This window comes from Mobula birostris, chromosome 24 (assembly GCF_030028105.1).
Source record: "Mobula birostris isolate sMobBir1 chromosome 24, sMobBir1.hap1, whole genome shotgun sequence".
Taxonomy (NCBI): domain Eukaryota; kingdom Metazoa; phylum Chordata; class Chondrichthyes; order Myliobatiformes; family Myliobatidae; genus Mobula; species Mobula birostris.
In genome coordinates, this window is record NC_092393.1 from 58,746,665 (window position 1) to 58,760,247 (window position 13,583).

General features: G+C 39.9%; 1 protein-coding gene across 6 annotated transcripts in view; it reads left to right on the forward strand.

The window, feature by feature from the left end:
- Positions 1-994: 994 nt before the first annotated feature.
- tex2 (testis expressed 2) overlaps positions 995-13,583 on the forward strand; it is a 102,185-nt gene continuing 89,596 nt past the window's right edge. For 5 of the 6 annotated variants that reach the window (XM_072241920.1, XM_072241922.1, XM_072241923.1 and 2 more), the window contains exon 1: positions 1,287-1,400. The gene's annotated coding sequence lies outside the window, so the exon portion shown is untranslated. Of the gene's footprint in view, positions 1,086-1,286; positions 1,401-13,583 lie in introns of those variants that run through there. The other variant, XM_072241921.1, reaches the window with a different exon arrangement.

Consider the following 13,583-nt stretch of genomic DNA (forward strand, 5'->3'; position numbering starts at 1 on the left):
ACTGTCTTGATGATGGAATTGGCTTTTCTTCTCACCATGTGCCTCATCCATCTCCATATTTCCTCATGATTATTGTGGCCATGTCCTCCTGGTGACACTGAAGTAGTAGGTGTTGTTGGAGATCTTTCTTGGGTAGAAAATACAGAGGATCTTCTGGACGCTCATGGTGTGGAATGACAACAACTTGGCAAGGCCATTCTGTGTCATGAGCCAGCATTCTGACCTGCACAAGAGTGTGGACACAACACAGCTTCATCATGGTGTGGACGCTGTACTTGTTTGATCCCCATTTGTTACTCCTTGATCTGAAGACATTTCTAGCTGTGATGAGTCTGCACTGGATGTCATCCCTGCTCCCACCATCCTGCCGAAAGATGCTGCCCAGGTAGTTGAATCTGCCAGTGCTGGGTGAGTTGATGCCATATGCCTTTACAGGAGGAGTAGACTCTACATTGAGGGTCATGGTCTCAGTTTTCTCTGGCTGACTCTAAATCCAACCTGTCCTGCAAAGGTACACGGGCGCTGAGTTTTCCCTTGCATGTACTGGTATGTATGTGACAGTAATGCGAGGCCATCAACAAAGTCAAGGTCTTCTAAAGCATAGAATAGAGTCCACCTAATACTTCTCTGCTTATCTTACGAAGATCACACAAACTTGCCTTACTACTTCCTTAACTTCAAAGCACAAATGCTCCACTGTGCAGGTGAAGTTAGCACAGAAGCTCTAGATAAGCTGAACAATTTTGGATCCCCTCTGATCTGTGAATTCGCCAGACGCCCACCCTGTGGACACTATCAAACGCCTTTTCAAAGTCCACGAAATTTTCTGCAGCTCTAGGAACAGCTGAATGCAATAAACCTTGTCTGCAAGTATAAACTTCACCCAAAAAAATGAGCCGCGCCAATGCGATAAGCCACGCCCATCCCCACAAGCCACGCCCATCTCCGCAAGCCACGTATAATACAATAAGCCCCGCCCACAAAGCTAAGCCACGCCCACAACAATAGACCCGTAACTCGTCCAATTACGATACGAAGTTGACAACCTCGCTGCTCCTGAGCGGGCTCCTACATGAAAAACAATGGTAAGTTCCGTTCCCGGAGACAACAGCGAACGCCGGAAAATAATTACCAGCGTGGGAATTTATCCATTCATCAATCTCCCCACTGCGCCCTTGATCGGTGGCTGCTGGGCATTGATTGGTCAGGCCTGACGGTCGGGGGAGGGGGGAGAGGGGAGAGAGACGCGGTTGGCGCAATTGTACGCATGCGCCGCGCCACAGCAGGGGGTGCCGGTGTCAACAGGCGGTGGCGCGAGCTCCGGGAGGCGGTTGGTGGCTCGAGCGCTGGTCCGAGGGGGCGCTGCCGTCCGGCGGCTGCCATGATAGTACTCGGCTGAGGTGAGTAACGCTCACTCTTCCTCATAGAGCTCGTCGCCTCCCTCCGGATTGTGTGTCGGGGTGGGGGAAGAGGTGAGGGATGAGACCCGCCGCCGCCGCCGCCGCCGCCCACTCTTCATGGCAGCAGCCGGGATGGCTGGTCTGGATCCCGATCGGATGGTCCGGAGGGCCGCGCCGCACCCTTCCCCAGTGACCCGAGCACCACGGACTGATGCTCTCCGCCCTCCCCCGGGCACCACCTCCTGCCCGCTGTCTTTCTTATTCCTCGCATCCTTACATAATTACATGTTGTAATTTGGTATCATGTTCCTGGTGTACTTACAGTATTTAATAGGCATTTCTGGTTAGACGGTGTTTGCTTGGGAACAAAACAAGATGTAACGTTCAGATGTTGAACTTTACTTGGTATAGGCTTTTTGGAAAAAAAATTGTATATTAAAAATTGGTGTAAAACACGATAAAGTGAACATTTTGGTCTATGGAGCTTATTCACCATGCTTTTTGAATGCGGCATCCCTTGGTAAATAGAGCATTGTACTACTTGTTTTTAGTAATCTAAATTATAGTGAGTAATAAAGTTGCCGTCCAGGTCTTTAGGGGGTATGTTTAAATGTTTCTCGAAGATGTTGCTTCAACCTTGTAGCGTTTCAGTGTAGGGTGAGTACAAGAATAAATAAGTAATAAAGTTCTGAAGGACTGAAGTAATTGGGCAGAGATGTTTTGCAATGTGCAGAATCAGGTTATTGTCACTAACATACAATTTGTCATAAAATTTTGTTATTTTGTGGTAGCAGTAGAGTGCAAGGCATTAAAAATTACTAAGTTACAATAAGAAATAAAATAAGCAGTACTGAAAGGTATAGTGAGAGTGTTCATAGATTCATGCATGGACTGTTCAGACTACAAAGGAAGAAGTTGTTACTAAAATGTTGAGTATATGTCTCCAGACACCTGTAGCACCACCATGATGGTAGTAATGAGATGAGAGCATGTCCTGGGTGATGAGGGTGTTTAATAATGGATGTCATCTTCATGAGGCACTGCCTTCTGAAGATCTTCTCATTGGTGGGGCAGGTGTCTGTGATAGGTATGGCTGAGTCTCAACCCTCTGGAGCCTCTGGTACATTGGAGACTCCATACCAGGGGGTGATGCAACCAGTCAGAATGCTCTCCATTTCTGTAGAAATTTGCTGGAGTCTTTGGTGACATACCAAATCTCAAATGTCTAATGAAGTATATGCCACCTTTATGATTGCATCAATATGTTGGGTTCAAGATAGATCTTCTGAGATGTTGACATCCAGGAACAGTAAGCTGCTCACCCATTCTACTGCTGATCCCTGTATGAGGATTGGTGCGTGTTTCCTTGACTTTCCCTCCTTGTTCTTACTGACATTGAATAAAAGGTTGTCGCTAAACTACTCGACCAACCAGTATGATTGATGCCTTTCTGATTGCAGCAGTGAGAGGCTCCGCTGCTGCAGCAAAACAACTAATCTCACCACATATGGTAGTGCTAATACACTTGATTCTGTTTCAAAGGAGTCCTGTTCGATGGTAGGTTAGTACTTGGGAATTGATCCATTTTGCCCATGATCGGTTAGTATCTATTCAGTTTCATATGAATTAGGAGCAGGCATTTGCCACTTCATGCCTTGTGCTAGCTCAGTCATCTACAACCTGAGAACACAGACACTAGCTGATGTGTAGCCTCAAATATGTATTCCATTTTTTCCCATGGGAAACTTTCAACCTCTTGCTTATCAAAACTGTATTTACCTTGATCTTTTAAGTATTCAAATACTCTGCTTTCATGGCTTTTTGAAGATGAGAATTCCAAAGACACGTGATCCTCTGATTTTTATCTCATCAGTGTTGGATGACAACCCCTTACTAGTACTAGTAGTTTTAGATTTTCACTTGGGAGAAAGAATCCTGTCTGCATTCACCTAGTCAAGACTACAAAATTGTGTATATTGCAATCATCCATTCTTACTTTTCTAAACTCCCAACAAATACAAGTCTAACCAGCAAACCTTCCCCATAAACAACCAGCCTATTCCAGATATTAATCTAGAAAATCTTTACCAGACTGCTTCCGGAGTAATAAAAAGGCTGACAGTACATGCTTCTCCAGATAAGATCTCACCACTGCAAAGTATATCTGAATCATAACCCACATCTTAAATATTTTTAACATCAAGGGAGTAGATATGATAGGGTCTTTTAAGAGACTCCTTGATAGGTACGTGGAGCTTAGAACAATAGAGGGCTATGGGTAAACAACAGGAATTCTGCAGATGCTGGAAATTCAAGCAACACACATCAAAGCTGCTGGTGAACGCAGCAGGCCAGGCAGCATCTGTAGGAAGAGGTGCAGTCGACGTTTCAGGCCGAGACCCTTCGTCAGGGCTATGGGTAACCCTAGGTAATTTCTAAAGTAAGTACATGCTTGGCACAGCATTGTGGGCTGAATGGCCTGTATTGTGCTGTAGGTTTTCTATGTTTCTATCAAATGTTCGTCTAGGTCATTTTCAGTTAACCTAGCCAGCCAAATTGTAATACTTCTATATTCAAGTAGCCCATGTGAGATAAAACTGAATAAAATTATTTTCACTTTTGTTATATCTGATTTCACTGAAATGAAAATTCTCACTCTTGGATGCCCAATTCTTTTAATTTCTCAATGGCCACCTGAGCTGTCATTTAGATTAATAAGGTATTTCCCATGAGAAAATAGAGGGCTCTGTTTTCAACCTCCATTAATGTCATTGCTCTGAATTCAGGTTCTCATAGCAACTGATGAACTTTGAGTTAACTAGCATGTTCCATTTTATCTTTGGCTGCAGTGGAGTTTGAAGCTGAGAGCTTCTTCTGTACAGTAAGTGAAGGAATTTGTGGTATTGGATTATCTCTCAGTTCCTTCTATCAGGGTGAAGATTTGTAACCAAATCACAGATGTTGGCTGGTCTTAGAAAATTATTTCATTGCTGTTGTCTGCTTCTAACTTTCATGACTTAATTGATACGTTTTAAATACTTGGGCTGTACTTAAGCATACTTGTGACTATTTGTTTTTTTTAAAAAAGGGGTGTAATGAGCAGTATAGATAAATGTAATTTAAAAGGTACTGTTGAAAAATGCACATTGCTTATAGATATTATTGTGAAACTAATGCTAACTAGGCTGTTCATGAGTTTGTCACTTTAATTGCTTGGTTAAAGCTAGCTTATGAAGTTTATTAACTTGCATTGAACTGCTGCTGCTAAGTTAACAAATTTCATGTCACAATGCCGGTGATAATAAATCTGATTCTGGTCACAGCATTTGTCATTATAGCACACTTTGTACCTTTGCTTAATTGTGTTGACAAGGGATTTAATTGGTAAATCTGCAGTTTTATGGAAGTCTGTGGATGTTGCAAAAAATAATTTATGCTCTTTCAGTATTAAACCAATATCATTTTTCAAAAATGATATTGGATAACCTTAAAGCTAGCTTTTTTTCTTGAACTTGTGGTACATTTTGGAATTTTTAGGTATTTCCAATTACAATAATTCTGTACTGTCTTGGTGAAATGTTGTCATTCTGTAACACATCTAGACTTACTGATAGTATTTGTGTCATTTAGTCATGGAGAGGTATAGGACAGAAACAGAGCCTATGGTCTGCCAGGTCCTCACTGATCATCAACCACCCGTTTATGCTAATCCAACCCTAGAAGCACTAAGAAGGCAGTCTCACTGATATGTCATACCTTTGAGTGAAACATTAAACTAAAGTTTAGTTTCCTTGCTAAAATGGATTTAAAACATGCTAATGGTACTGTTTGAAGAACACAGAATCTTAGCTGACATGTAGTCATCAGCCCCCACCAACTCAACATGTTATTTCTGTTTATTTCATCACTATGTGTAAATTGGCTGCTTCATTTGTTTACTGAAAAATGACCCTTGAACATTTTTTTCATTTGGGTAGTTATTTACCATGGTTATTGACTAATATGGTTATTCACTGATGTTCAGTTTTATCATTTTCATGATTTGTCTAGTTTCTATCCTTTGTTCATGGTAAAATACACTTTTTGAGATTTGGATGAGGGGCTGCATGAAGTAAAGATAATGAATGGAGAAAAAAAAACTTGTATCTGTTGCTTTTTGTGGTGGTTAATATTAGCAGAATAGGAGGGTTTGTTGATCACTCAAGTTACTGTCTCAGGTTACTCTGGTAACATCTCTCCAAATGCATAAGTTCTACCAGCAAGAAGGACAAAAGGGCAGCAGGGATATCGGAACACCATCACCTGAAGATTCTCCTTCAAGTTATGCACGTCCTGATTTAGAAGTAAATTGCCATTTGTTCCTCATTGCTAGAATTCCTTCCCCTGCAGCACTATGGGAATGTCTTCACTGGAAAGACTTCAGCAGTTTCAGGTAGTGGCTCACCACTTTCTAAGGGCAATTACAGATGAGCAATTAATGTTGACCTTGCCAGCATTGCCCAAGTCTTTAAAAAAAAACACAGAGCAAAAAAAAAGACTGCATTTCATTGTGACTAGGTAGTTTGTAATCTGGTGCCTATAACCAGCCTGTTTAATCTGTCAAGTGTGTCTTGCCATGACAAATACAATCTGATTAAGTATCACCAATTTATCTATTTTCAATCATTAGCATGAAATAAAATGAATTGTTGGCAGTGGGGCACTTACTCATGGATAATTAGCTAATCAAAGCTGGGTTTGGGTTTTGTCAAGACTATTTGGCTCCAGCCTTGGGCCAAGCATGGATTAGACTCAATACTAGAGATGAGATTTAGAGAAAGTGAGTTCAATTGGACATCATTTAACTGAGGCTGATGAGTAGGTCTGGTAAAACTGAACACAGTAAAACTCTCCATGTCAGACTTGCAGAAAGAAAATTGGTTATTGCATGTTCATTATCTCAGAAGGCAAGTTCCTCAAGGTAGAATCCAAGGCCAGCTATTTTCAGTTGCTTCATTGGTGGCCTTCCCTTCCTGATAATGTTAGAAGTTGGTGGCATCTTGATTGCACAATATTCAATTCCATTTGCAGCTCCTTAAGATATGAAGTAGTCCACGTTGTTCATATGGCAGGATTTTGCCTGATTAGTGATAGCAGTGATTGAAGATGAGCACCAAGTTTTGTGCCATTGAGTGAGTTTGACAATTTATTGTCAAGTTAGAATTAATATTTATTGTAAATCCTTGTTGATTTAAAAAAAATTGATAGATTTAAATAAATCTTTGTCTTAAATTATAGAATGAACACAAGTAAAATTGTTCAATATGTTCATTTACTGTCTTGTACAAAATATAGCATTCATTTTAAAGTATTTTAAACCATAAAATATGGGAGCAGAATCAAGCCATTCAGCCTATCAAATCTGCTCTATCTTAAAATTGTGATTTGACTTTTATTCTCAACCCCATTCTCCAGCCTTCTGCTCATAGCCCTTAATCCTCCTGCCACTCAGGAATGTATCAATTTCTGCCTTAAATAAACTCAATGACGTGGCCTCTACAGTCCTTCATAAAACAAATTTCACAGATTCACCACCCTATTAATGGTGATGACATGGATGTGGTGAGGACCTACAGGTACCTGGGGGTACACCTGGATGACAGACTCGAGTGAAGCACCAATACAGAGGCTGTGTACAAGAAGGGCCAGTGTTGCCTCTACTTACTGACGAGATTGAGTCCTTTGGAATATACAAGCCTCTCCTTCACATGATCTACCAGTCTGTTGTCGCCAGTACAATCTTCAATGCGGTGGTATGCTGGGGCAATAGCATCAACACAGGTGATGCCAACAGGCTCTATAAACTGGTTAGAAAGGCTGGTTCTGTTATAGGAGTCAAACTGGACATACTGGAGGCTGTGGTAGAACAAAGGACCCTACAGAGTATCCTGGCAATTCTGGACAATGTTTCTCACCCTCTGCATGCCACCTTGGCTAAACAGAGGAGCACTTTTAATAATAGACTAAGATAAATGTGCTGTTCCAAAGAGTGCCATATGAGGTCATTCTTACCCTTGGCTATTAGACTCTATAATGAGTTAACCTAGAGCCAGAAAGTGATGACCCCCACCTGTTAGACTTTGAGGTAACTTGCTTTTTATTCTTTCTTCTCTTCTAATGTTTGTATATCTGTGCACTTGAAATGCTACTGGTACTCTGTAATTTCCTTTGGGATCAGTAAAGTATCTGTCTATCTCATTGCAGGACTCTGTTGAACATTGTTAATGTAGAATGCAGCAAGTCTGCTTCACTAATTTATTGACGGACGGCGGGGAAGCTGCATGTCCTTGGTTGTAGCAAGGACTAGGCCTCAAGCTGTGGTGTCGCCTGTTTAGCCATCCAAGATAGAGATGTTGGAGTTGATGTTGCTCCCTTAAACTTGAACTTGAAATTCTGCTTAAAATTCCTCCTTGTTCTAGTTCTAAATGGATATCCCTTTACTCTGTGCTCTCATGTCCTAGACTGGGGGTTCCCAACCTGGGGTACATGGACCCCTTGGTTAATGATAGAGGTCCATGGCATATAAGGGGTTGGATACCCCTGTCCTAGACAGACGGTAAGTGGTCCCTACCTGCTCTTTTGGTTGCCATTTGGCATCATAGGCATATGTTACCAATTTTATCCATTTCTTTATACCTTCTCTCTAGAACACTTGACAGATGCAGGCATTATACAGAGAAATTAATTTCCAAGTGTATTTATGCTGAGGTCCTAAATAACAGTATTTCAAAATAAACAGTTCATTGTGTTTTGTAAAATATTTGTTTTTCTTAACGATAGTTTTTTTATTTGTGAAATAAATGTTGGAAAGTTGGTGGGGGTCAGTATATACTACCACTGCAAACAAAACAAGTTCTGTATTTTTAAGAATATGGAGGGATGTGTAAAACTTCTTGAGTCATTTGGTTGAAATCCATTTATCTATCTTTATTGTAGTTTTCTGATGAATTCATGTGAATGAGTTCAGTATTAATCTTATGAAAGTGATAAAATGGCAAGGAAGTGAAAAGGATGTCTCTGTGTTAGATGCCAAATTATTTGGATAGTTGCCTGATCACTTTTCTTAATCAAATAGTCATTTTACATATTTTTTTTAATCTTATTTCAATGATAAATTGCTGGGGAAAGAAAATTAGGGAAGGCTTTTTTTTGGTGAAATGCTTCACAAAATACTTGAGAAAATGGATTATTTTTGTTATACTTGAATTTCAGCATAATAAAACCCTGCTCACTATCCACCTATTTAAAAATCCTTATAGTTCCGCATCTACCTGACTAGTCGTGCACTAGGGTTCTGGGGAAATTTAGTCTTTGCCAGTTTAAGAATCTAAGAATGTTGAGGTTTTAATAGAAATAATATTCAGTAGTCCCAAAAGTCTGCTAGTTTGTTACAATCAAACTTCCAAATATGCCAGAATAACAGTATTTTACTGTATTTATTTGAATAAGAAATTTCTCATTAGTTTTCACAAAATTTTAACTTCCTTTCTAAGCCTCTCTCACTCCCTTTATAATGCTCTTTAACTTTAACGTCTGACAAGTTCTTTGATCACCTGTTAATTTATCCTTGAGTGGTGGGGGGGGGGGGTTACTGCAAGGCAGGCTGAAATGCAGAGGCATGAGGTCTCCTCTGCCCAGCATCTTGTTGGTAAATGTTTAGTTTAGAGAAAAAAATTGAGGGCAAGACTGCTGTATCAGAGACAAATGAATTCCTGTTGTATTCTATGTCTGACCGAGACATGGCTTTCTCTGAGCATGCCAGGTATAACAATCAGACCTGAAGGTGTTCTATTTTCATAATGGACCGAACTGCTGATTCAGAGAGGGCAAAAGAAAGAGATGTGTGTTTTATGATAAACTCATGGTGGTGCTCCGATGTGGCAGTTTTGTCGTACTCGTGTTTCCCTGACTTGGGACACCTAACAGTCAAATGCCGTCTGTTTCGTTTACCTAGGGAGTACTCCTCCGTTATTCTGACCACAGTTTACATCCCATCAGTGACCAACTATAGTCAAGCACTCACAATACTGCATGTTGCTATCTCCAAACAAGAAACAGACCATCCTGACATATTTCAAATTGTAGTCAGAGACTTCAACCAGGATTGTTTGAAGAAAACTGCCCAATTACCATCAGCATATAACTTGTAGGACACACTAGTCCCAACACACTAGACCATTGTAAACCAAGATAAGGACTGCCTGCTGTTCCTTGCCCAGACTGAATTCTGGTAAATCGGATCACTTGGCTGTCCTGTTCTTCCTACCTGTATATAGGCAGAGACAAAAGAAGAAAGCTCCAGAGATTGTGACAACAAAGCGATGGTCATGGGAGGCAGAGGAATGACTACAGGATGGCTTTGAATCAGTGGACTGGGCTGTGTTCAAGGACTCATCTAGGGATCTGTATGAATACAACATGGTTGTTACGGACTATATTAAAACTGTTGTGGATAAACCTGCCCTCACAAAATCATCCAGTCTTCCCCATGCAGAAGCTCTGGATCTGAAATCTGCTGAGAGCCAGATCAGAGGCATTCAAGTCTGGTGACCAAGAAAGTTACAGGAGGTCTAGGTACAATCTCTGGAAATCCATCTCATGGGCAAAGTGGAAATTCAGACCAAACTTGAATCAATGAAGAATGCTCAACAGTTGTGGCAGAACTTGAATACTATCACCTCTTATAAAGTTAAATTAAGCAACATAGGAGACAGCATGGCTACACTTTCAGATGAGCTCAGTGCCTTCTGTGCTCGCTTTGATAGTCAAAGCATGGAAGAACCATTACAAGCTCCCATATCCCCCAATGATTCTATAATTTCAGTCCCTGAAGCTGATGTGCGAGTTGCCTTCAGGAGGGTAGGCCCACGAAAAGCAAGCCATGTACTAAAGATCCATGCTGATTAGTGTGTTCACTGAGATCTTGAGTAACTTTTCACTTCAGTAGTGTGTGGGACCCACTTACTTCAGGCAGGCTTCAATTATACTGGTAACCAGGAAGAGTGTGGTGACCTGTCTCACTGACCATCACCCAGTAGCACTTACAGCCACAGTGAAATATTTTGAGAGGTTGGTGATGAAACGTATCAACTCCTGCCTGAGAAGCAGCTTAGATCCGCTCCAATTTACCTACAGGAGCAACAGATCCACAGCAGATGCCATCTCATTGGCTTTCTCTCAACCCTGGAACATCTGGGTAGCAAAGATGCAGACATCAGAATGCTCTTTTATTGACTGTAGTTCAGCATTCACTATCATCAGCCCCTCAACTAATCAACAAGCTTCAAGACCTTGGCCTCAATACCTCCTTGTGCAAATGGATTTCCTCACTTGCTGACATTCCCTCCATGATTTCCATCAGCACAGCTGCACCACAAGGATGTGTACTTAGTCCCCTGCTTTATTCACTTTACACTTGTGTCTGAATGATGTGCACAACTCCAATGCCATATTCAAGTTTGCTAATTACACCACTGGTGTAGGCCTAATTGAAGGTTGTGATGCATCAGCATATAGGAAGGAAATTGGAAATCTGGCTGAGTGGTGCCAAAACAATAACCTCTTACTCAATGTCAGCAAGACTAAGGAGCTGATTATTAACTTCAGGAGAAGGAAACCAGAGGATCATGAGCCAGTTCTCATCAAAAGATCAGAGGTGGAGAGAGCTAGCAACTTTAAATTCCTAGATGTTATTACTTTAGGGGACCTGTCCTGGGCCTAGCACCTAAGGGCAATTATGAAGAAAGCACGACAGCACCACTACTTCATTCGGAGTTATCGGAGATTCAGTATGACATCTATAACCTTGACAAACTTCTATAGATGTGTGGTGGAGAGTATATTGTCTGGTTGCGTCACAGCTTGGTATGGAAGCACCGATATCCTTGAACGAAAATCCTACAAAAAGAAGTGTCTATGTCCATCATGAGCAAAGCCCTCCGAACCATTAAACACACCTACTTGAAACCTGTCGCAGGAAAGCAACGTTCATCATCGGGTATCTCCACCAGCCAGGACATGATCTCTTCTCACCGCTGGCATCAGGAAGAAGGTACAAGAGCCCCAGTACTTGACTACCAGGTTCAGGAACAGTTACTACCCCTCAGCTATCAGTCTCTTGAATCAAAGGGGATAACTTCACTTGCCCCATTACTGGAATGTTCCCACAACCAATAGACTCACTTTCAAGGACACTTCATCTCATGTTCTAGATGTTTATTGCTTACTTATTTATTATTATTGTTTCTTCTTTTTGTACTTGCACAATTTATTGTCTTCTGCACTGGTTGGGTGGTCTGTCTTTGATTCTGATATGATTATTATTCTATAGATTTGTTAAGTACGTCCACAAGAAAATGAATCTGAGGGTTGTATATGGTGAGGTTTGGTAATAAAATTTATTTTGAACTTTGAGTGCTTGCAGGTTTGAGCTTTTCTGATTAAACTGCTTGTGATGGCTGAAATTTTTTTTGTTGTTATAGTAGCTGTGAAAATTCAATTAGTATATTTGTACTGTATTAAGCTTATTTGTGATTAAAGTTCTACAAGAACTATGTAGAAGTACTTCACTTGATGTTAGTGTGAAGTAGTACATGAAGGTCAAATTTAGTGTGGAAAACAATACACCATATCTTGAATTCTCTTCACTATATAGGAAATGATCTTGTTTTTTTTAAACTAAAGAGAATCACAATGAAACCATTTGATAAATGCTCATTGTTCCATTTTATCTCTATTGAGTAAGTTCTCTAGGCTTGCTTTAAAGCTTTGTTTAGCTAAATGCTAGATCTGTTTTGGCTGTGTAATTTTCAGACTATAGTAACTTGATTCCTGTATACTGCCAAACCCATTGTTCAAGAGATCACTATTATGCTTTGTAATTATAAGTCGGTTTAATGTATCCCATTAAAAGATCATGAGCAAATGAGAGTAATCAAGGAATCTGAGACTTTTAGCTACAGTAGAGCTGTGGTACTATAACATCTCCATGTTTAAATTGGGCATGAAGACTTGCTATTTCTAAGACCGGAAGAGCCAAAGTAGTACTACAATTATTTTTTTATGTTTCATACTTAAGAACACAAAAAATAGGAGCAAGAGTGGGGCCATATAGTTCTTTGAGGTGACCTCATTATTAAAAAGATTGTGGATGGTTTAATTTTTTTGCCTCAACCTCACTCATGTCTGATTCTTGTAAACATTGATTTCCTTAGACAGTAGTTTGCATCTCCACCAGTGTTTTCATTGCATTCTAACAAATCTTTTTGATTATTCAGCTTGCTCAAAGGATGTTGTGGATCTTCATATTGCATATTTATTGTATATATTGTATGTATTTGTTATTGGGGCAACATGGTAGTGTAACACTATTACAGTGCTAGTGATCCAGGATCAATTCTGTTGATGTCTGTGAGGAATTTCTATGTTCTCTCCGTGACCACATGGGTTCAGTCTGGGTGATTCAGTTATCTTCTGCATTCCAAAGATGTATGGTTTAGTAAGATAATTGGTCATATGGGTGTAATTGGGTGGTTCAGGCTTGTTGGCTGGAAGAGCCTGTTACTGTGCTGTATCTCTAAATAAAATAAAACTAAAATAACTGAATGATCATTCCACTAAGAGCAATAGTGTTTTCTAATATCTGAACAAGTATTTTAAATTAATGGAAAGCCTCTTAGAGATAATAAAAATCAAATAACATATAGTGAAATATATTTGGTTATCTATTTTAAAATATTGCATTTTTGTATAGCTGTCTTCAAGCAGTTAAACAAATAACCAGTACCTTAATCCATGAAGTATCAAAATGTATTTCGGAATTTTTTTTAGAATTGAGAAACTATAGGACTAGATAAATGAAGACTTCCCATCTTATTAACATAATCCATAAGTGGATTTAATTTCAAAATGACCTAGGTTCATGTTTTTGCTACTCTCTTTTGCATTTTCTTTTGTCATCATTGAGACAGGTTAAGCAGTTGATTATTCTTTTGCAAAGAGATTGGTTTAAAAATACTAAAATAAAGTATTTTAGCATTTTGCTCTTAGTTACTACTCCTTAAATCTGATTTGCAAAACATTGTTTCTAAAAGTTGGAGTTAATAATAATATAGTCATATTGTTAAAAAAGAGAACACATGATAT